We start from the raw sequence: 23,733 nt of genomic DNA, 5'->3' as shown, positions 1-23,733 counted from the left end.
TGGGTGGATGGATTGGTAGATGGACTTGTAAGAATACACGGAGTACTAGGGACACGGAATCTAACAGAAACCTAGCAATAGGAGCCATGGTAGAATCAGGGCACCCCCAGCATAAGCAGGATGTGACATAGGCAAGGGGCCAGCAGACTGAAAATGTGGATCTTGCTCTAATGCTCCACCATAAACTAACTCAGCTACCCTCCCCTGGCTGCTTCTTCCTGTACTCCAGCAACTGGCTTCCTCCCCCTCCATATTTTGCCTTTACCTCAGAGTTTCTGTTTTTGTTTTTGTTTTTTTTAATGAATGTGCCCTAAACTCGGTCCTTTATAACCTCTCCATTCCTGCACTACAAGATGACTTCAATATTGTTCCTTCTGGTGTCTCTTCCTACGAGTAGTTTTTAGTTCAATTTCTTAAGAAATGGAATCTCATTAGCTAGCTCATCCTTTGCTTATGAGACCTCATCTGAGGTCTCTGGCTAGGCTGTGGATTCTTTGGGGCCTCTAAGTACCCCTCATCCAATAAGCAAAGACAGAGGAAAGGAGGAAATAAATGGTTCAAAACATGGATGGCTGACTGCTGCCCTTTCTGAAAAGACAGGTAGACTGCCCAGGAGGAATTACAGGAATAGCAAGCTGGATAATAAATATGTGTTGAATGAACAAATGAAGAACCTATATCAGGTGTTTTGCCAGATGCTAAGCACATTGTATACGACACCTATAAAGTACTATGCCTTTTTCCAAAATTCACATTTACAGATGTGGAGAGAGATCCACAATATAATGTTGATTTTTAAAAATCTGATTGCATGGGACGACTGGGTGGCTCAGCAGTTGAGCGCCTGTCTTAGGCCCAAGGCGTGATCCTGGAGTCCCAGGATCCAGTCCCACATCGGGCTCTCCGCATGGAGCCTGCTTCTCTCTCTGCCTATGTCTCTGTCTCTCTGTCTCTCTCTCGCTGTGTCTCTCATGAATAAATAAATAAAATCTTTAAAAACTAAATAAAATAAAAATCTGATTGCAGAACAAGCTTATTCTGTTCTTTGAAAAATAAAGTATTTAAGAAGATGTGGTTTATGTATACAATGGAATATTACTCAGCTATTAGAAATGACAAATACCCACCATTTGCTTCAACGTGGATGGAACTGGAGGGTATTATGCTGAGTGAAGTAAGTCAATCGGAGAAGGACAAACATTATATGGTCTCATTCATTTGGGGAATATAAATAATAGTGAAAGGGAATAGAAGGGAAGGGAGAAGAAGTGTATGGGAAATATCAGAAAGGGAGACAGAACATGAAGACTCCTAACTCTGGGAAACGAACTAGGGGTGGTGGAAGGGGAGGAGGGCGGGGGGTGGGGGTGAATGGGTGACGGGCACTGAGGGGGCACTTGAAGGGATGAGTACTGGGTGTTATTCTGTAAGTTGGAAAATTGAACACCAATAAAAAATAAATTTATTATAAAAAAAAGAAAAAGAAAAAGTATGCATGCATAAGGAAAAACATCTAACAAGATACATAAAATACAAACATGTTTAACCACCATATTCTCTGGGTAGCAGGTTTGGGATAATTTTAATTCTTAAAACTTTCTGAAGTGTCTGCACATATCTAACATTGAGCTTATACTGGTACTTTTTTTTTCTTACAATCAGGATAATAAAGCTATTTTTATTACGGGATGGGAAGCCTTAAAATATGCCTAACTTTTGACCTAGTAAATCCATTTTAAATACCTTCTCCTAAAAGAATAATTGGGTTTATGCTTAAACATATTTTTATAAGAATATTTAAAGGGTTTTCCCCCCTTCTTTCTAAAAGGAGAAGCTATTTAACCTTTCAAAGCTCTAAGGTTTCTTTATAAATTTGGCTGAAAAAAATGAGCCTTAACATTTCATTGACTGGTCTCAACAAAATTCAGCAAAACAAGTTAACCACTGGTTTTGAGACCAAATAACCTAAATATATAGGTAAGAATATCAATTTTTCTCATGCCAATATCAGGAAGACATTTTTCTCCAGATATCAACTATTTCTAAGCTTTTTTGTTATGAAAATTTGTTTCAGCAAAGAATTTGAAACTAATTCTTACAAAAGCATAAAAGACAGATAACAACTTAACAATGTGATTCTCCACTGGAACACTTAATACAAATTCTTCCTCCCTCCATCCCAAGATTTGTATCAGGAAGTCTGAGATGTGACCCATGATCAGCATTTTAACAAGCATGCCAGATGAATTTTATGGCAGTGGTTTTAAGATGACACTGTGAGAAATACTGCCTTAACATGCTGTCTTAAGCACAGACATTTACATTTTAACAAGGACCAAAACCTCAACTTAGAGGAATGAAGTTGATATCCATTTCTGGCAGCATAGTGGAGAAAAGTAAAATTCTGGATAAAATGTTTTTAGCATCTTTTTAAATTTGTTGATAAGCTGTCCAGAAAGCAAGACATTCTCTGAGACCAAAAAACTCAATTTAAAGTAAGAAGCCAGAAGGAGAAGCAGAGCACTTAGGTTGGCCTTTCCCCTGAAGGATTTGCCAAACCCAGGTGAAAGTAAGCATTAGTGTTTATTCACAAAAGGCTTAGGGTGGAAGAGACAAAGTTCTCTACAGAAAACAGTAGGGATGCTAACAAGAGATCTCCACTGAAGCTGGGTCCCTCATTTAAGTAGACTAGGAAAAAAACTGCCCTCATCCTTGGATACTGTAAAGAAAGCACCTCTCTCAAACTGTGGGGATGTTGGGAAACAGAAAAATTCCCCTTTGGATATTCTCAACCAGAAGCCAGAGTTTATGTGGCTTTATGCTATCTAGGGCATCCAAAACTTCTCAAGGGGAATATTGAGATTAAAGTGGTTTGGGGTTAGTAGTTGCCCAGGAGCCTGGCAGAAGCAAAGAGAAAATTCTCTCTGTTGGAAACCATTTTTGGGGCACCTGGCTAGCTCAGTTGGTAGAGCATGCAACCTTGATCTCGGGGTCATGAGTTCAAGCCCCACATTGAACATGGAGCCTACTTAAAAAAAAAAAAAAAAGCCACATAGGAAACCATTTTTGACTCAGGTACGAAAAACTGGCAAAGACAGTTTTCAAAATATGAGCTCACATAAAAATTCCTCATATATATACAAATATAGAAGATGTCAATATCACACTACCCTACTGTATCAACAAATCCTGATGGCTTGATCTTTAACATATATGCATAATTTCACCATTCCCACCTTCATCGTCCACCTCCAGTTCAAATTATCATCATCTGTCATTTATACTATATGTTAAGGCTCACAATTTTAGATATATATGAACAAAGAATTCTAAAGCATGATTTTAAGAACACTGATTTACAGTAGCATCAAAAATATAGAGCTACACATCTAAAAAATGTACAAGGCCTTCATAGAGAAAATTAGAAAATGTTATTTCAAAGATACAAAATAAATAAATGTAAAGCTAAAAACACATTATGAATTGGTTAACTCAATACTGTAAAGATGCTATTATCCCAAAATCTATGAATATTATGCAGTGCAAATCAAAATCTCAAAAGATTTACTTTTAACTTCCCCTTTTGTATGTATGTATGTGGGTAGGTATTTAACTAGACAAGCTGTGTTTAAAATGCACATGGAAGCAAATGAACCAAAAGTTCAATGAACCAATATGATTGAGGATCATCTTGGTAAAAATTGGATTGGAAGTAGAAGAATATGCCCAATCAGATGTCAAGATTTATTATATAGCTGTATCAATTAAAACACTGGAATAAGATTCAGGGATAAAACAGAACAGAGTGCACATGTTGTTTATGGCACAGAGGGATTATATAACAGAAAAGAAAGGGTGGACTTTTTTTAAAATGGTACTGGAGCATTTGGCTAGCCATAAGGAAAACCAATCAATTGGATCTCTTCCTCACAACTTATGTGAAAATCAGTTCCAGGTGAATTAGAGAGACTTAAGTGAGAAAGATAATATTTTAAAATTTTTAGAAAAAAAATAGAATATCTTTATGATCGTGAGATAGAAAGTTTTTAGAACATAGGCTGAAAAGCACAAGCCATAAAGAAAAGCCTTGGCAAATATCAACTATATTAAAATTAAGTATTTCTGTATATTGAAGGACACCAAAAAGAAAATAAAAATATAAATCATCAACCAGAAGAAATTATTTGCAACAAATACAATAGATAAAAATTTAATATTCAGATATATTAAGAAATCTTACAAATTAAAAAAGTCAAAGCTTGGACAAACATTACTACAGAGAAAATATACCAATAAACTTAGAAATATCAGCTCACTGGTAGTAAGCAAAATGAAAATTAAAACTACAGCAGTACTATTTCATATCTACCAGAAAACCAAAAGTTAAAAATTCTGAAAATAGCAAGTAACAGTGATGATTTTAATACTTATTCACCACCAGTGGACATTTAATTGGTGCAACCGCTTTGGAAAATAATTTGGCATTTTCTAATAAATTTGAAGATTTACAAGACCTATGATCCCACCTCTTTTCACCTAAGAATAAATCTGGAGGAAGTCTTGTACATATGCACCAGAAAATCCATACAAGAACATTCATAGCAGCACTGTTTTATAATAGCAAAAATCTAGAAACTATACAAATGGACATCGATTGTAGAATAAAATTCAAATTGTGGCATATTCATTCAATATAATTATAAGGGAGACAAACTATAGACACCCACAAGAATATGGATGAATTCCAAGATACAACATTGATTTTTTTTAAAGTTGCAGAATATAGTATGATTCCATTTATATGAAGTTCAAATATAGGTAAAACCAAACAATATGCATTACAGGGAAATAAATATAAAGTCAAAACCTTAAAGGTGAGGATAAACATGAAAATCAGGAATATAAAAAAAAAGAAAAAAAAAGAAAATCAGGAATATAATTTTCTCTGAAGAGTTAAGAGCCTGTAAAGGACTTGAAAGGTAACAATAAACTATTTTTCATAGATCAGATGCATAGTGTCATTATTTGTTTTATCTTATACATGTTTCATATACTATTTTATATCTTTCATTTTGAAATTACTTTATGCTGTGATATACTCTTCAAAAAAGTGAATTTCTACTAGGGTACTTCAAATTTCATAAGCAATTAGGAGAAAGATTTAAAAGGGATTCAGATGGGGGCCTGCAGGCCTCGGTCAGTTAAGCATCGGCATTGGGCTCAGGTCATGATCCCAGGATTCTGGGACCTAGCACCCCCCTACCCTGGTCTGGCTCCCTGATAAGCAGAAAAGTCTTTTTCTCCCTCTCCCTCTCTCCTCTGCCCTTTATTGCCACCTCCACCCTTACCCCAACCTGCACTACCGCTCTCTCACACTCTCTCTCTCAAACAAATAAATAAAATCTCAAATAAATAAATGGGGATTCAGAGAACCTTCTTGTCCCCTCAACCTATGGCATGAGGAATGACTGCTTCGCCAGAGACATGTCTTTCTAAGGCACCTGGCTGGCTCAGCGGTTTAGCGCCTGCCTTTGGCCCAGGGAGTGATCCTGGAGTCCCGGGATCTAGTCCCACATCGGGCTCCCTGCATGGAGCCTGTTTCTTTCTCTGCCTAGGTTTCTGTCTCTCTGTCTCTCTCTCTCATGAACAAATAAATAAAATCTAAAGGAGAGAGAGAGAGGTCCTTCTGACTCCTGTTCTCTCACCGTTTTTTAAAACCTAGAGCTCAAATATACTCTCCCCTTCTCCTACCACCATTTGCAGGCATTCTCTCCAAGGCTATACAGTCCATTTTACCTCAGCCTTTTCAAATGAAGACAATTTACCCATGTAAGTTTGCCAAACACAGATGAAACAGCCATCTAGTCTCAGCAGAATTTGCCCAGACCTCAACCGCTGAGTTTTCTGGTTACTCAAGGGCCTTCCTTTTGGCCCCATTCCTTGGCTCTTACCTTCTGCTCAGCAGAGTATGGGGTGACCTGGCTGGGCCACATGTTTCAGCCCCACCTTGGGCAGCCCCCCCCCCCCAGAGCCTGCTTTCCAATATCCATTCTCAAGCCTCATGAGCCCAGTGATCTCCACGGACAGACACCCTTGTAAGGAGTAAGGCCAGCCCAATCAGGCACCCACACCACCACCCCAAATACTGTGGGAAAGAAGTGAGAGGAGAGCAGCTGCTTCAAATTCACTCAAATATAGTGACTTCATATTAGTCTGACTCATGTACCTCTGCCAGTGTCCCCCGTTCCAGCCCTGTTGACATTAGCAAGTTGAATGCTACCACTGGAAGTTCCAAACTACGGAAAAACTCTCCAGAGAAATTGATGACTGTTTTACTTTTGGCGTGAGCTTGGGGTAAGATGGGCATTCCAGAGAACCCGTGCAAGACACCACCTGATCTGATCCTCTTACTCTCAGAGTTCAAGATGTTCCTCACAGAGGGACCTTGCATTTTACAGACTACTGCCTAAGGAACTTGTTGCTACAACAAAAACTCCCAAACCATGGAAACTGTTTGTAGCGGCCAAACCCAAAGCTCAACTATATACAAAGCCTAAAAATCAAGTTGCCTTAATCTTGCATTTTTGGCTCATTTTGCCTGGCCACATCCTCAAACCAAATGGGTTGAGTTACTAGATGAAAAATAAATTTCATCCGTGGGAACTGTTGCTATTGTCACAGAAAACAAGGGGAAGGTGTTTTCCTGCCATGTCTTAGAGGAGGTGAAGTCACTATTTTAGGATAAAGGATAAGACTTGCATTCCTGCCATAAGTAGAAGAATGAAATTGGTGGCTTAATTAAACTCCCTGTTAAAGGGTCTCTTATTATTTTATTTTCTTTTTAAAGATTTTATTTATTTATTCATGAGAAACACAGAGAGAAAGAAGCAGAGACATTGGCAGAGGAAGAAGCAGGCTTCATGCAGGGAGCCCGATGTGGGACTCGATCCCAGGATTCTAGGATCACACCCTGAACTGAAAGCAGACACTTAACTATTGAGCCACCCAGGCATCCCAGTCTCTCATTATTTTCAATTGTCTTTTAAAATATCAAGTCTAGGAAAACCTTTCTAAAGAACAATTTGAAAATGTGTATTTAAAGTCTTTAAGATGAATGTAATTTTACTCAGTAGTTCCAATTCTGGAAATAATTAGGAAAGTGCCCCAAAGAATTATCTTTATGGAAAGTTAATGCTGCATCACTTTTAACAGTGAGGGGCAATAAAAACAAAAACAAAAAACAACCTTCAGATGCCCAACACAGGAAGTTGGTTAAATAAATTACTGTATAGTACAAGTGTTCTTGAAAATCTAAATAGCCCTTAGATTAACCGTAACTCTCTGTTCTTTACATAATCTTATTGTCTAATGCCCCAGTATGCTGAGTACTCGCAGCTAACAGGCTCTCTGTAGTTAACCCACACACACTCCCACTAGGTGAGTCCTATGCTCAGCAGGAATCCATTCTGTTTGTTCCCAAACCTGTTTATGCTAATTGTTTTTATGGTAAGTATGTAATTTAATTAAATAAAATGTGCTCCAATGAAATGGCAGAGAGATTTCTATTTCTCCAAACACTGGACTGAATGTTTTTAAAAGGCTGGATAAAATGAGCTGCCAAAAAAAAAAAAAAAATACTGTTGCATTGGGTGCTAGTGGACAACTGTAAAATATTAAGGGAGGGATTATAAAGATGCCAATGGCTTTCTTTCTGGGTTAGTAAATATATTTTAACCTAAAATTCAGGGCTTGGGATATGTTTTAAGTTAAAAGGTTTAAGTTGCTCTGGTCAGGTTGGACTAGAGAGATTCCACTGGACATCCATATGGCAGAGTACTAATCAGCTATTACAAATGAGTACATAGAAGAGTCGGTGATAAAATAGAAATATGTTTGTGGTACATTTATTAATAGGTACAGCAAAGAAGTAATAGAAGAATATATAATATATGATCCTGATTTTGTTTGAAAGTATACATTTATACAAAAGAAAAGCCCTAACAGGACATATTCTAAAATATTACCAGTGGAGGGCACTTGGGTGGCTCAGTTGGTTAAGTGGCTGCCTTCAGCTCATGTCATGATCTCGGGGTCCTGGGATCAAGTTTCTCCCTCTCCCTCTGCTACTCCCCCTGCTCATGCTCTCTCTCACTCACTCTCAAATAAATAAATAAATAAATAAATAAATAAATAAATAAATAAATAAAGTCTTTAGGAAATAAAATAAATTCAAAAAATAAAATGTTACCAGTGATCCTCTCTGGGTGATCACTCTGGGAAGCTGTGGCTGGCTCTGGAATATCATGTAGCCAGTATTCAGCAGTCCACAGGGAGATGGAGGAAGGTGAACAAAACAGAGAAGCCTGACAAGACAAAAGATGGAAAGGGATTCCTAGCAGCTTTCTGCTTCCATTTCATTGCTGCAATTGGTTCCAGGATTTTTCTGAGGCCTGGGACCATTCCTGGCTGAGGGTCTCTAAGATACCCATACTACTAATTCTTCATTTTTGTTTAAGCTAGGCTCCTAGGCTTGGTTTCTGTCACAGAACCTAAGAATTTAATTAATACAAACAGCTAATAAATAGATTCCTTTTTAAAAAACAATTGTACAACCTCACCTAAAATTTGGGTTATCTTGGTGTCTGTGTGCTAGCAAACGTCTCTGAGAGTTCTTTAATGACACTGGAGCACTGGAGCACCATTAGGAATAATTGGAAATGTCTGTTTCCCTCTTAAGTATTCATCTGGAATGTGACCAGAAGAACCTAAGAAAGTGTGAGAGCCCATCTCAGGGTCTGGAAGAACCACCAAGGATGCCCCCAGCAAGCTGAGATCGGGGCCTAAGGCTTGTCAAGACTGGACAAAGACACTGACCAAAGCCATGGGTCCTTGTTGGGCACCAATAGTTCATTCTCATTACATGGCACAGGCATTCTATCCTATGCCTATGGTTGGAGCTCTCTGTAGTCAGTCATGGCTGGACTTAACTGACCCATCTGAACTTCTCTATGGACATCATAGGCCCATAGAAGTCAATATTTTCCTTGAAAGTTGCCCTTGGGGCTGGGCTCCTCCATCAGAATGAACAGGAAAGCTTGTTAAATGCTGATTCCTAGACCTCACTCCAGGCCCACTAAATCAACTCTTTGGGGAGGGGACTTGAGAAGCTGTATTTTTATAAACTCCTCACGGGAGTCTAGTGTACACTAGTGTCTGAGAACCACTGGGCAACCCATGAACATTGCCTCATCTCTCAGGTATTCTCTAAGTCATTGAACTGAGTTCTGCTCTTGGTTCTGACTTTGATTTGGTCTGTGATCTTATGCAGAACAATCAACCTCCCTGGACTTCAGTTTCCTCATCTATAACCTAGATGGGGTTGGAAAACAGATCATTTAAGATCCCTCTGGTGTGAGATACTTCAATTCCTATGTTGTGAGTCATCTTTTTTTTTTAAGATTATATTTATTCATTCATGAGAGAGAGAGAGAGAGAGAGAGAGGTAGACACAGGCAGAGGGAGAAGCAGGCTCCATGCAGGGAGCCTGATGTGGGATTCAATCCCAGGTCTCCAGGATCACACCCTGGGCCAAAGGTGGCGCTAAACCACTGAGCCACCGGGGCTGCCCAATCTTTTTTTATTTGCAATGTGCCTAAAGCCATTTCAGGCTTACAAGGGGTCTAAATTTTTGACTGATTGCTAAATAGCATGTAGGAATATATGTAGTGCATAGCAAACTGAAAAACAAAGAGTTAACCACATATATACAGAATTTCAGAGCTTCTGTTCTTTGTACTAAAATGGCAGGTTATGGGCTGCCTGGGTGGCTCAGTGGTTGGCTCAGGGAGTGATCCCAGGGTCCCAGGATTGATTCCTGCATCAGGCTCCCTGCATGGAACCTGCTTCTCCTTCTCCCTCTGCCTATGTCTCTGCCTCTCTCTGTGGGTCTCTCATGAATAAATAAATAAAATGCTTTAAAAATAAAATAATAAGATAAAATAAAAATAAAATGGCATGTTCCTTCTGATTCAGCATAAGCCCTTAAATCATTAGGAGAAGAAGAGACTTGGCAATTTTCTACCAGAAGATATGAGGAGAGATGTAAGAATGACATTAAGGCTTTTCACTCGGGTTCTAGAAAACTACTTCCAAGGTGAGCCACCAATTAGGACCAAGGGAGTGTGTGTGGGGTGGAAGGATTCTATGATCTCTTCTTCAAGTATTATGATTCCATTCCAACTTCAACATTGTAAAGGGAAAAAATTGATACCCAGAGAAGCAAATGACTGATCGAAGGTCAGCCCTCCAGCTGGAAGTAGAGAGCTAGTGCCAGAACTCTGTCTTCCTGACTCCTTGTCCAAAGACCTTCCTATCATACCACCAGCGGCCTAGTTCTGGGGCTACCACACTTTCTCTAGGGACTCATGGCCTTTCAGCATCAGAGAGGTACCACTTTAAAAACTGTTGTTCCCCAGGGTAAACAATATCCAAAAAGGAGGGGGCATGTTCATATGTTTCCTTCCTGTGGATGTAGAGAAGAATTTGTAGCATTCCCCACTCTAGGTCATCTTCCAAGCCCCTGAGGCAACTATATGGGGAAAAGGCTTGTTACTTTAACCCCATCCAGTTATCTCTATCCACCTACAATTGTTTATACAGAATGACCTGGGACTTCGAATCTGCTGCAAAATACCAATTATGGCTAATCAGAGCTGTAGCCCACCTGGGTGCATAGACCTTGCACATGGGCCCACAGAGCTGTGCCGCAGGGGTGATGCCCCCTACCTGCCCTCCTGATAGGAGTTAAACATTGTCCCTGATTGATTCTCTGATTCTAGGCTCCTGCAATCTCCCTCTGGAGCTCTGTGTGTCGTGAAAAGGACAACTTTCCAGTCACTTGTACAAAACTGAGCTCATCTTTCCTTCCTCAAGCTTGCCCAGTGTCTGTGTATCTTAATTCTATTAAAGGTGCCTTACTCTTCCTTTCAGAGAGATTTGAGACTATAGAGACAGCTTTAAGGGTCTCCTCTCCCTCCAAGCCAGCATCAGGAGCAGCAAGAGTAATGACAGTGGTGATAACAACCCTCCTTAGTGGCTCTCAGGAAGGTCTGCTGTATGCACACACAGTGCCAGGGGCCTTATGTACATTACCTCCCAACCACTCCTTGAGGCAGGATTATGAACTCCATTTTTACTTCAGAGAAGGTAAAGAAGTTGCCCAAGGACCCATAACTAGAGACTGAGGATGCCAGTACCAAACCCAGGTGGGTCTCAAAAGCCCCAGTTTCCCACCCTGCTGCCATGCCTCCTGCTCTTCCTACATCTGTCCCCACAATCCATCCCTACCTTGTCCCAGACCACTGCGACACTTTTTCACATCTGTCCCAACTCCCGGTCTTTCTGTGTTTCAGTCTACTTTTAAAGTGCCAGCTAGAGGTATCTCTTTTAAAAACTGCTTTTGGGATGCCTGGGTGGCTTAGCGGTTGAGTACCTGCCTTTGTCTCAGGGCATGATCCTGGGGTCCAAGGATCCAGTCTCACATCAGGCTCCCTGCATGGAGCCTGCTTCTCCCTCTACCTGTGTCTCTGCCTCTCTCTCTCTCTCTCTGTGTCTCTCATGAATAAATAATAAAATTTTTTAAAAAAAGAAAGAATTGCTAATTCAACAGAGCAACATTCTCTGAACTTTGAAGCATAGAAAGAAAAAACAAATTCAATTTTATCTTACTCCCCTGTATTTTGCCTTATGCAATAAAACCTCTCAATTCTACCTAAATTGATTCAGTGATTTCACCAATTTTGACAAGAGCTGGGCTAAAGTTTATTCTGAGAGAATCAATCAATTTAAGTAGAATTAAAATAACAATTCTAAGAAAACAGTTCTCTTAGGTAGATAAACAATTCCAGACCACCTAGTTAGGTATTGATAACTTGACTGGATTAGAAGCACATGAGGGGTAGGGGAGTCGGGGGTACTGTTAAGGCTATCATGATAGCATTATTTCAAATTGTTCATCAGGATCAATTCAAGGAGAAATAGCACTTTACAGTCCAACTCTGGTAACTGCAGGAACTCAAAAATAATAAAGTCATATTTTGGAAACAATATTCTAATGATCAGATATATTTCTAACTCAGACTAGTATCTCAATTTTTAATCTAGATTAGTGAGATGTCACTAGACATAGATATACCTATACTGATTTAGTACACTCAGATGGTGGATAATGTCTACTACAGAGGAAAGTAGTAGATTTAACATTTATTGAGCAGTTACTATTTTCAAGTAAATGTGAATGACGAAAGACTAAATAATTTGTCAGAGCAGCAGCCCTACACAGTTTGGGAAATGCACAAAGATAGACTGATGCTAATACAAAACAGAAGGAAGCTTCACAGTAATGTGTGTGGAAGAGGGAGTGGTTCATTCTGACTCAGGGAATGAAGGAAGGGGTAAGGTTTCCAAGAGCAGAGCTGGGGCCCAGGCATCAGTAGACAAAAGCACATGAGCAAGGGCAGACACATAGGAAAAGGGCTTGCCCAGGGAGCAATGAGCAGTTTGCAGTGAGTCCAGGGTGTGCCTCTTTGGGGTGGGGACAGGGAAATGTGTGGGAAACAGAACCTGAGAATGGGCTATGGCCAGGATGTGAGAAAGTTAGTGACCAGATCCAGGAGCTGGGGTTTTATTCAGTAAGTACTGGGGGTCCACTGATATTTTAAGCCAAGAAGTGAGCAGATCTAGGTTTGGGCCATTCTTTTATGCAGCAGTGGGTAGGACAGTTTAGGGTCAGGAAAATCTAGAGACCAGTGAGAACGTTCTGGGGTCCGTTGTCCCCAGTTGGGAACTTTCTTTCCAACCTTCCAGTTTACTTGATGTCTTCACAGAAAATTATTAGTATATCAGATGTGACTTTTTGAATCTAGAAAAATATAAGCTAGGTTTGTTTATCATTATTTTTTTGTTCTGAAAGACTGATTTTCAGAGATTTTTTTAGTGTCCTTTTTCATAATCTAAGAATCTCTAGTGAGTAGTTAAATATTCAAAAAAGATATAAAATTTGCTCAGTTTATAAGTATTGGCCATTTTAATTGACATTGTTTCGGATACTAATGTGTCTTTGATATGGAAATGATGAGAGAATATTCTTTGAGAAACTATTTTTTTAATAATAAATTTATTTTTTATTGGTGTTCAATTTGCCAACATACAGAATAACACCCAGTGCTCATCCCGTCAAGTGCCCCTCTCAGTGCCCGCCACCCAGTCACCTCCACCCCCCGCCCTCCTCCCCTTCCACCACCCCTAGTTCGTTTCCCAGAGTTAGGAGTCTTCCATGTTCTGTCTCCCTTTCTGATATTTCCCACTTATTTTTTTTTTCTCCTCCTTTCCCCTTTAGAGAAACTGTCTATTAATGCATATCCAGCATTCTTCAGTAAGTTGCCAAGAGCATTCCACCACCAGGAATAGAACTAAAGAACATTAGTTCTGCCTTATACAGACCATGACTCCTATCTTCTCACTGAAATGAACAGCCACTTACACTGGTGTTCATGGGAGGGGATGATGGGTGGAGAAGCACAGTTAGATCAATTCTTCTTCTTATCTCAGGATGGCCCCGATAATTTAAACGTAAGTACCAACATCTCCATTTCATAAGCAAGGAAACAGACCAAATATTTAAAATTATTAGGTTCAAGATATGCACCTAATCAGTTCTAAAGCTGAGAGAAAATCCTCATCTTTAGAATTCTTGTTATATGTCTCCATATATATATATACAACTTTTTCCTAGGGTCATTTTCCCCTTTTTTATCCTAGAAAAAAACTCCGTTGCTCAATTGCTTACAAACTTTCTCCCAGGATGTAACACTTTTAAATATATCAAACATAGCCAATTTACTAACAAAGCAAGTTACAAAATACAACACGCTTATGCCCTTACTTTTGACAAAAAGCAAGAGATTACTATGCAAAAGTGGTTCTTTTCTGCCTACAAATCATCACTGCATACAACACAGACTTTGCAAGTATCTCAAAATTTCTGAAAACTTTACCTCTCTTGTCTCAAGCTCTAGGTCTGAACCTACCTACAGTATTGTGGGGTTGTGGGGAAGCATCTGACCTAACTTGTTAATCTTAATACTTGTCTCCCCACCTATGGCAAAAGCCACAGATACCCTTAAAAAGGGGGCCTGTAGCTGTGCTCTGTGATGTGGGAACTCTCTCCAGGATGGTGTACCCCATCTTTTGCTTGAAACTCTTTATTTTTGCTTAGTTTCCTTCCTGATGTCATACTCCTAGAACCACCCAAATCTTTTGGGTTTACAGCTCATTGGGCAGCCATCTGTGTTCTAGCCTTCTGTTGCAGATAAGATATAATCTCTCAGATCCCACTCAGCTCCTCACTGACTAATCCAAGGGTCAGCTCTTCCCCAGTCCAGCACCTTCTAGAAGGGTGATTTCGAACAGTCGCAGCAAAGGATAAATCCTCCTGGTTCTACACAATGATGTGGCTTAACACTTAGTCTTAACTACAGGAACATATAATAGCCACTTCAGCACAACTATAACTGGAAAACTGAATTTGCATATAAAAAAGGAGGTTGTTGGCACTGATTAGTAAGACCCTTGTAGCTTGCCAAGTTACATATTAGTGTCCAACTTGTCACACAGGCTGGCTGACTAACTTGGCCTACAGATTCCCCAAATGCAAGATTCTCATGACTCACCTGAACTTTTAAAATTCAGAAAGCTGGACCATCTACCTGGAAAGTTTTCTGATGAGCAGGATGTGGATATGTGAGCCTTAGCGCTGCCTTTGCCCCTGGATGTGTCTGCATACTGAACGCAGAGACAGGACTCAGCGCAGATGGCAGTTCCTGAATCATTAACTTCAGGCAGCTGTGATCAGCAGCCACCGGGATCCCTGGCAACACACGCACCGCAAGCCCACGGATTATAACGATAAATAGTACAAGACCTCTCACAGGTTGTAGGCCACGGAACACATGTTTAACTTCTTCAGGAAAGAAAAAAAAAAAGAGAAATTTGACAAACACCTCATTTCCTGCTATATAACCAGATGGTTATGAATCATGTAAAAATCCCTTCCACCTCCATGAACAAATATTGCATGTTATTTACAAATTAATAGTACACTGATGACTGTGTGAATGCGTAAGAAATGTCTTGGCCGTGGAATACAGTTCTCAAGTATATGGAAAAATATATAACATTAAAACCTTTATCTTCCCAGGTGTTCTGAATAATGTTTATTAAATAGTTGTTGATGACTGTGGGTATTTTTTTTTTTAATTTATTTATGATAGTCATACAGAGAGAAAGGGAGAGAGAGGCAGAGACATAGGCAGAGGGAGAAGCAGGCTCCATGCACCGGGAGCCCGACGTGGGATTCGATCCCGGGTCTCCAGGATCGCACCCTGGGCCAAAGGCAGGCGCCAAACCGCTGTGCCACCCAGGGATCCCTGACTGTGGGTATTTAAGGGTGAGACACATCGTTGCTCTGGAGGAAGGATGGTCCATGAAAGCAGGAGCTAAATTTCTTCACTGTGGTTTCACCCTCTTATTTAAAAACGATAAACATTTTTGCTGTGGCTTTGAAAAGAGAAGATGAATGCTTTTTTGAAAGTGAGAATGAGAAAGGAAGAAAGGGAGGGATGTGGGAGGGAGAGAAGCAAAGGACTGGATGATTCTTTGCTAGCCAAGGTGCCTGAGAGCTATGAACAGAGCTAGGAAATGCCGGAGCTTTCTGCACCACATCTGCCTCTCCCCGGAGCAGAGAGCAGGCCCTGGGGCTCCCAGGCTCTGAGGGGAAGCGTCACCCTTCGGCACAATCTGGCACAGAGCGCTTCTGGCGTTGTCCTCTTTGGCCTCCTGACAAGAATGTTCGCTCGCAGATCCTCAGTTATCCTAAGTCCATCTGGTGTGTTTGGAGGATCAAAAACAAATGTGGGAGCCTCCCCTCCTCCTGCGGCCACCCTCTCACTCAGGCTCTGACCTGCCTTTGTGAGTACTCGGGGTGAAGCCCAGACTTGCCACAAGGAGGGTGCTCCGGAAGGGAGACAGCAAGCGCACGGCCCAGGCCCAGCGAGTGGCACCTCTGCCCCCTCAGCCCGCCCCAGGGGCAGAATGAATCAGCCTCCGGCCCTGACAAACAGCGCCCGGGACACTGCTGGGCCCCTCAGATCCTTCAGCTTGGCCAATAGCCATGCATGCTCGGTTGTTTCTCATTGGAGACGGAGCTCTAAGGGAATGAAGAAATGATTTTACAGAAGGAAGAGGCTCCGCAAGGTCAGGCCACTCGTGCTCACACTCCGAGTTACAGAAGAGCTGGGATCAGATACTAAGGATGGGGGTCTCCTGTTCAATGAGCTGCCAGCACAGGGCTGGGTTTAAATCAGAATAAGCTTAACCCAGCAACTCTTCAAGGAAAACTAAAGCCAGCCAGGGAGTTGTGGGTGTTGTGAGGGGAAAAGGAAATGTCAGTCAGCATTTTATGTCCCTAAACAGACACCTTTTTGACACAGGTGTGACACGTCCAATAGAATAGCATGCCATCTGCACCAACTGGCCTGACCTGAGAGGCAGGTTCAAATGCCAAGGTGGTGGGGCAGGGGGTGGGGGGTGGGGGTGGGTAGGGTACAGGAAGAGCAGAGAGGGGGAGAAGTTTCTACTCTCAGTGCAGGAGCCTGGCACCTTGGTCTTTTTTTGAACAATAGAGCCACTGTGTACGCTCCACATCACCCAGGGAAGGAGAAACCCCGGAGGCCCCAGACTCTGACCTGCAGTGCTTCTTCCTCGTTCTCTCATTGACTGCTGGTTCTAGTGGTTCCAGGTGGGCAGTGCTTGGAGTCCGGTTATCTGAACTATCCACACGCCCTGTCCTTGATTTTCCTTCATTTAGGAAGCAGCCAGAGTGCAACTGGAGGCTCTCTGTGTCTGGATTTTATGACAAAAGAAGATTTATAAACAGAATTTAAGGGCCTTCCTGAGAAAGAAGAATTGGCCTCTCTTCAGTCAGGAGCCAGGGAATTATTTGCACGCCAAGCAAATAGCTCTCAAGCTAACAGTAAATGACTCTGGGGACGTGTCATTCACTGACCCTGGGAATTCACCCGAGACACCTCTGGAATTTGAAAATTGCTGTTAATGACGTTAAATTGTGAGGGTTACAGATTCTCCCAGAATGGGATGATCATTAGAAATGTATGGTGTCAACTGAGGTTCTGATGAACAGGAACTACCAGTTTGAATTGTTTTTCTTATAACCTAAGTCCCTTAAAATGATCTGAGAATTCATACATTCAAACTAACTGTAAGTCAGGATTGGCCAATATTATGGAAAGTGAACTTAAAACCTGTATTCTTCTCACCTCCCCTTAAACAGAGTACATACTGCATCAATCTGGTACATGAAACACGTACTATAGGTTATTGCTTTGGGGTTAAGCATTTCTATACCTAAGAGTCTTGCTTCAAAATGAAAATAGTCTGGGAAGGGACAGCACATCAGGCTGTTACAGGCTGAACTATGTCCTCCCCCAAATTCAGATGCTGAAGTCCTAACCCCCAACATTTCAAAATGTGACTGGCACTTAGAGACTAGGTCTTGAAAGAGGTAATTCAGTTAAAATAAGGCCATTTGGGTGAGTCCGAATCCAATGTGACTGGTGTCATTATGAGAGTAAACTAAGACACAGACATGTATAGAGGGAAGACTAGGTAAAGACACTGGAAGAGGGTGGCCATCTGTCAGCCAGAAAGAGAGGCCTTAGGAGAAACCAACTTTGCCTACACCTTGATCTTAGACTTCTATCCTCCAGAACCATGAGAAAAAAAATTCTGTTATTTAAGCCACAGACTTTGTGGTACTTTGTTATGGCAGCCCTAGAAAACAAGTACATAGGCTATTTCCACTCAAACGTGAATGACTGATAGAAAAAAAAATGCTGGGGATCCCTGGGTGGCGCAGCGGTTTAGCGCCTGCCTTTGGCCCAGGGCATGATCCTGGAGACCGGGGATCGAATCCCACGTCGGGCTCCCGGTGCATGGAGCCTGCTTCTCCCTCTGCCTGTGTCTCTGCCTCTCTCTCTCTCTCTGTCTGTGACTATCATAAATAAATAAAATAAATTAAAATAAATTAAAAAAATGCTCTGTGGGTTCCACACGAAGAGCCTGTGAACCCATCAAGGCCCTTGCAGGGACATGGGGCACAGTGTTTAAGAGCATGAACTTTGGAATCTGCGCTAGCTTTGGAAACCTAGGTAAGCTGCTTACCCTCTCGAAACTTGGGGTGGCTCATCCATGATGTGGAGATTATAATTGGACCAACCTTATGAAGATGTTAAGATTAAATAAAACACATGGTCAGTACACAGTGCCTGTGACGTAGTGGATTCCTCACATACTGTAGTTATGATAATGGTGAGAGAGGCCAGGAGAGGAGGTTTCTGAGAATGATCTCTGTGGAAGATGGAGTGGGAAACTGACAGAACAATGGTGCGCTGGAGACACGAGAGCACTGGATTTTAGCTCCAGCCCTGTAGCTGTTTAGATGACTCTGGGAAACCACTTTGCCACTCTGAACCTCAGCCTCCTCGTCTATACAATGAGAGGGCTGGACTACGTACAAAAATAAGGGAAGAGGGAGCTGACAGCCACCTCAATGTCTTCTCAAAGTGATCCTGGAAGGAAGAGGTTCTTTACTCTTCCCTTCCACACATGTCTCTTTTTTTTTTTTAATTTTTATTTATTTATGATAGTCACAGAGAGAGAGAGAGAGGCAGAGACACAGGCAGAGGGAGAAGCAGGCTCCATGCACTGGGAGCCCGATGTGGGATTCGATCCCGGGTCTCCAGGATCGCGCCCTAGGCCGAAGGCAGGCGCCAAACCGCTGCGCCACCTAGGGATCCCCCTTCCACACATGTCAATTACAGATCAACTTCAGAGTCTAGCAGGGGATGTAAGACTAAGTTTCTAATCTTAATTCTATCCTGATGGAATTCCCATCCCTGTAGTGCGTACCTTGATTGGCAACAGGAGCATTTTCCTAGGCCACCTTTAGCAATGATCTCTAGAGCAGCCCCCTGACCCCTATCTATTGATCTTCATTTGAGTATCCCCTCTAAACTTTCCCATATCCAGGAAACCTGAGATTTCCACATCCAAGGGCAACATTTCATTTGGTCCTAGGAAGGCAGAAGAGCATGCATGGGTTAGACCTTATGTTACTATGAAGGGATACCCAGAATTTGTCCTGGTAATGAATTCTCTGCCAACATCAGAACTTAAGAGCTTTAATCATAAAAATGACTGCATCTATTAGAAGAGAATTGACGAAGTTTTAAGCAGAGTATGCATTCATTCAGGAAATCAGCACTTTCTCTGTGTCTACTTGCTGTCAAGATATTGTGCTGAGGGAACACAGGGAGAAATAAGACACAGCTCTTTCTTGGAGGGAAATTCACAGAGTATTAGATAGTTATAAAGGGTCCATCATTCTACCAAGCTCTGATATCAAATGAATCATGGCATACTGCTGTCAAATATTGATATAAGCCATCATGAAAATAAACTTCCTCACCCTCCAGGGACATCAACTGGTCATTTCTCACATATTCACTGAAGGCATAGAGCACTTTTCCAGATTCTAGGACTCAGAGTCATTGCTAATAATAGGATACTTCTCAAGTCTGGGAAGTCAGAAATATCCAGGTCCCCTGAAGACTGCTTGGGCATAACCCTATGAGCAGACCTATAATCAACAGAAAGATTTGTGCCCTTCAGACATCTGGTCAAAACAAGTACTTGAAATCTGACTCTGCTATAATCTGGCACCCATGCTGGGCCCATTCCTAGAAGTAATAAGATTGGAAAACATCAAAATGAGGGAACTAACAGGTAAATCCCTACTGAGTGGGTACTGGATAAGGAACTAACTGAAAAAGAGTGGCTATAAAATGGGAACATGGTTTTCTAGTTGCAGAGTCCATGAGTCTCACACACATGTGCATGGACTCTAAGGCATGCTTCCCATGCCTTGATTACCAAAGGAAGAAGGATTGAACACACTCAGAAAGTTCTGTCCCAGTCTTTAAGCACAGACATTCTCTTTGAATGAAGAGTAGAAGTGACAAGTTCTCATTTTACAAGATAAATTTTAAAGATTACATGGATGACCTTAGTTGCCACTTATTCTATGGGTATAAAAAAAATCAGCAGCTTTAGGTATCTCAGAAGGGAAATAATGCAAGGCTTAACATGAAAGATGGCAAGAGAACACCAGAACAAGAAAAGAAGGAAGGGAAGGAAGGGGGGGCAGAGACAGAGAGAGAGAGGAAATGCATATAAAAGGAAGTATTTGTCAAGCTCTGTCAATAAACTGACCTGCATGCATATAGATGAACCTGGCTGGCTTGACAACAAAGACCCTAACATACAACTTCTTTTAAGACTCCCCATGCAATAGGGATCCTAGAACTCCCTGGTGAATGGACTGCTCCAAGAAGTATGCATGATCAAAAACTTTCCACAGCCAGAAACCACTCAAAGCTGCCTCACAAATCCTACTTATATACTATAATGAGTTGTGAAAAATATGCTTTACTTTAAATTCTTGACTATACAGATCATTTAAATGTTAAAATGCATGAAAAGACTCATGAGATATGGCTTTAAAATATATTTTTAGATTAAAGGTTTTCTGAAGCTAGAAAGTTTCAAAGTGGCGCGTAGGTTTCTTATGAGAAAATGAAAACAGAATGCATCCAAAAACGTGTGTCTGTACAACAGTTAAAATAGTTCTTTCAAAGATTTGCAGATTTAAGAATATGCTCAATCGGTAGAAGAAAAATGCTGTTTTTAAGGAAAGGAAAAAGAGCAAACTAATACGTGATGTTTACTGAGCATTTACTATGCCCATTTGCTCTTCCCAACAATTCATGAGGTAGGTATTATTTGCCTGTTTTACAGGTGGAGGCAATTGAGATTTAGTGATATTAAATACCCTGACCAAGGTCCATGGGATTAGTAGGTCATGAAAGATCATTAAGAACTGGAGCAGCCTGACCCCAGTGCCCTTTCTTGCAACTATTACATTGTACTGTCTCCCTATAAGGAAAATGTCTTAACCTTCCACAGTGTCCTGAAATGACCAGTGATTCCTCTGCTTTGGACTAAATAAAGTATTTATAGTGCAAAAAACTCTCTTCTACTTTTTTTATACATCTCCAGGATTTCCAAAGCTTGTCCTCTTGTCAGCTGTTCAGCATAGGAGGAACCTGGAACCCACCATCCATTTCATTTTCTCTCTAGCTGGAGCCAAGAGCTGCCTCACCCTGCAGGTCCACCCTAGTTACTAAAACCCACCTACTCTCTCACACACCAAGAAGTGTGCAGTCTGGAGAGGCATCACAAATCTGAGGAGTACTGAAGAGGATAATGCCCTCTGGCAAGGAGTTGCCAGGAAACATTGTACAAGGAAATCTGGTGTCAGGGGACCTGTTGAGAGACACACTGGCCACTGAAGAAAGGAAAATGCAGAGCTTTTCCACTGTCAGTGATATATGTGTGGAAGAATTATCCTTTAAGTATGAATGTAGCACATATAAGATCTCAATTCTTCTGTTATTTGTCTCAGTCACTGTCTTTGAAAATGGGTGAATGACCCACTGGCTCATTCTCTTGGCCAGTCACCTTTTGGTCATTTGTCAACATTTAGTCCTGTGTAAGGGGTGAGAAAGTAAGTCAGACTTCAAGATATCAAAAGGTATGACATCCTGGTAAACAACTGAGGTGGAAGGAGGATAAACAGACTCCATCAGAGCAGGAACTTTGTCTTGTTGACTGCCTAGTCCTCCAAGAATATATATCAGTAAGTGTGTCAGGAGGGGAGATTAGGAGGAAGAATGAAACTATTGCTCCCTCTGGAAAAGTACCATTTGATACTCACCCAAACCTCAGGCACCCCCTCATTCCCAAGATCTAATTATGCCTTGACTGGATGACATTTACATTTGTCTAGCATGGATGTAGCATTGAGCCAGTTTGCTTCCAGGTTGTCTTGATTATATACCTAAGGTCAGGGATGAGAATGATTGTATGTTTCAGTTATCTGTTGCTACATAGAAACCATCCCAAAACATAGAAGCTTAAAACAATGGCAATCATTTAGTTGCTCACAATTCTGTCATTTGGTCAGGATCCAACAGGGACAGTTTGTCTCTACTTCATATGGTGTCAGCTGGGGCAGCTCAACTGAGGCTAGATGGCCCACTTCCAAGATGGCTCACTCACAAGGCTGGCAAGTTAGTGCTGGCTGTGAGCTGCGATTTCAACAAGGGCTGTTGGCCAGGGCCCCAGCCCTCCTCTATCTAGGCCTGTCCACATGGCTGCTTGGGCTTTTTCATAATATGGCAGCTTTGTTCCAAAAGAAAATATTCCAAGAAAACAAGCCCCAATGTCAAAGCACTTCTCAGACTTTCACTTGTATCACACTTGCTAATGTCTCATTGGCCAAAGAGAGTTCCACGACCAAGTCCAGAGTCAGTGTAAGAGGGAACTACACAAGGGTATGATTACCAGAAGTCATGGTTCATTGTTGGCCACCAAAGTAACAGTTTGCCACAGAGTATGATCATTTTTGTTTCCATTAGGAGAGAAAAATTGAACATTAGTATTATTCATCCATTTGCACATTTTTTTATTAGCCAGAAACTTTACACTGAAGTTCCCTAAGTTTTCAATAGGCTTAGGAAAATTGTCACGAAACAACTCTATTAGAGAAAAAATGTCATGGGTATGTAAAATCAGGAAAATAAAAGTTATTAGTTTTAAAAACTAAACTATCCTGGAACCACAGGAAAGGAAGGGATACACATGTGATTACAGGCGGATGATTATGAAAACTATGGTATGCTGGTTAGCAAAAAACATACATGAGAAAAACATACATGCCATGAAGCACACACAAATTTCAAGGAGGTAGAACTGTCACAAGTTAATAAAGCCTCATAAGGAAATAACGAAGACTTTTCAGGTAAAGTCAGAGAAACAAAAGCAAGAAAATAGTTCAATTTTGTAAGCAGCATTTCAACTGGACTTTTTAAAGGGCTGTTAATTTGACCAATATTTTATGTTTTTATTAATAATTACATTGTTAAAATAGTGAGATGACTAATACTTTAAAGGACTATATCACAACTCAAATTAATTGAACAAACAGAAGTTAATAAAGATGTTAGAGTACGCTTACATCTTTGTTAACATTACCATTTTTTTGAACTGTTACCATGTTCCAAATCTGTATTAAGAATTCTATGTACATTTATCTTCACAAAAACTTAAGCCAGAGAGTTTTAGTCACTTTTTCAAGGTCACACAGCTGGTTAGTGCAGGAGATAGTATCTTAGCCTAATCTGTCTGTTTAATCAATTTGTTATATAACAAATTTCTGTAAATGGAATTTTTTTCATTGACTCTATGAAAATGGAAAATGTATTCCCACAGGGAAAAAAGCACTGACCAAAATATGCAATAAAACCATCACTTAAAAGAATTTTGAAAGCTCTTCTAATCCTCAAACTGAATTGAAAGAAATTTTTAATGAAATGATAATAACTCTCAAAGTAATTAACGAAATCAAATACTGAATGTTTAAATATCAAATTATGAACAAGTTTCCCTGTGGCTAGATGTATAAGAGTATTTTTAAAA

Source organism: Canis lupus, chromosome 9 (genome assembly GCF_048164855.1).
Source record: "Canis lupus baileyi chromosome 9, mCanLup2.hap1, whole genome shotgun sequence".
Classification (NCBI taxonomy): Eukaryota; Metazoa; Chordata; class Mammalia; order Carnivora; family Canidae; genus Canis; species Canis lupus.
This window is presented reverse-complemented; position numbering follows the sequence as displayed.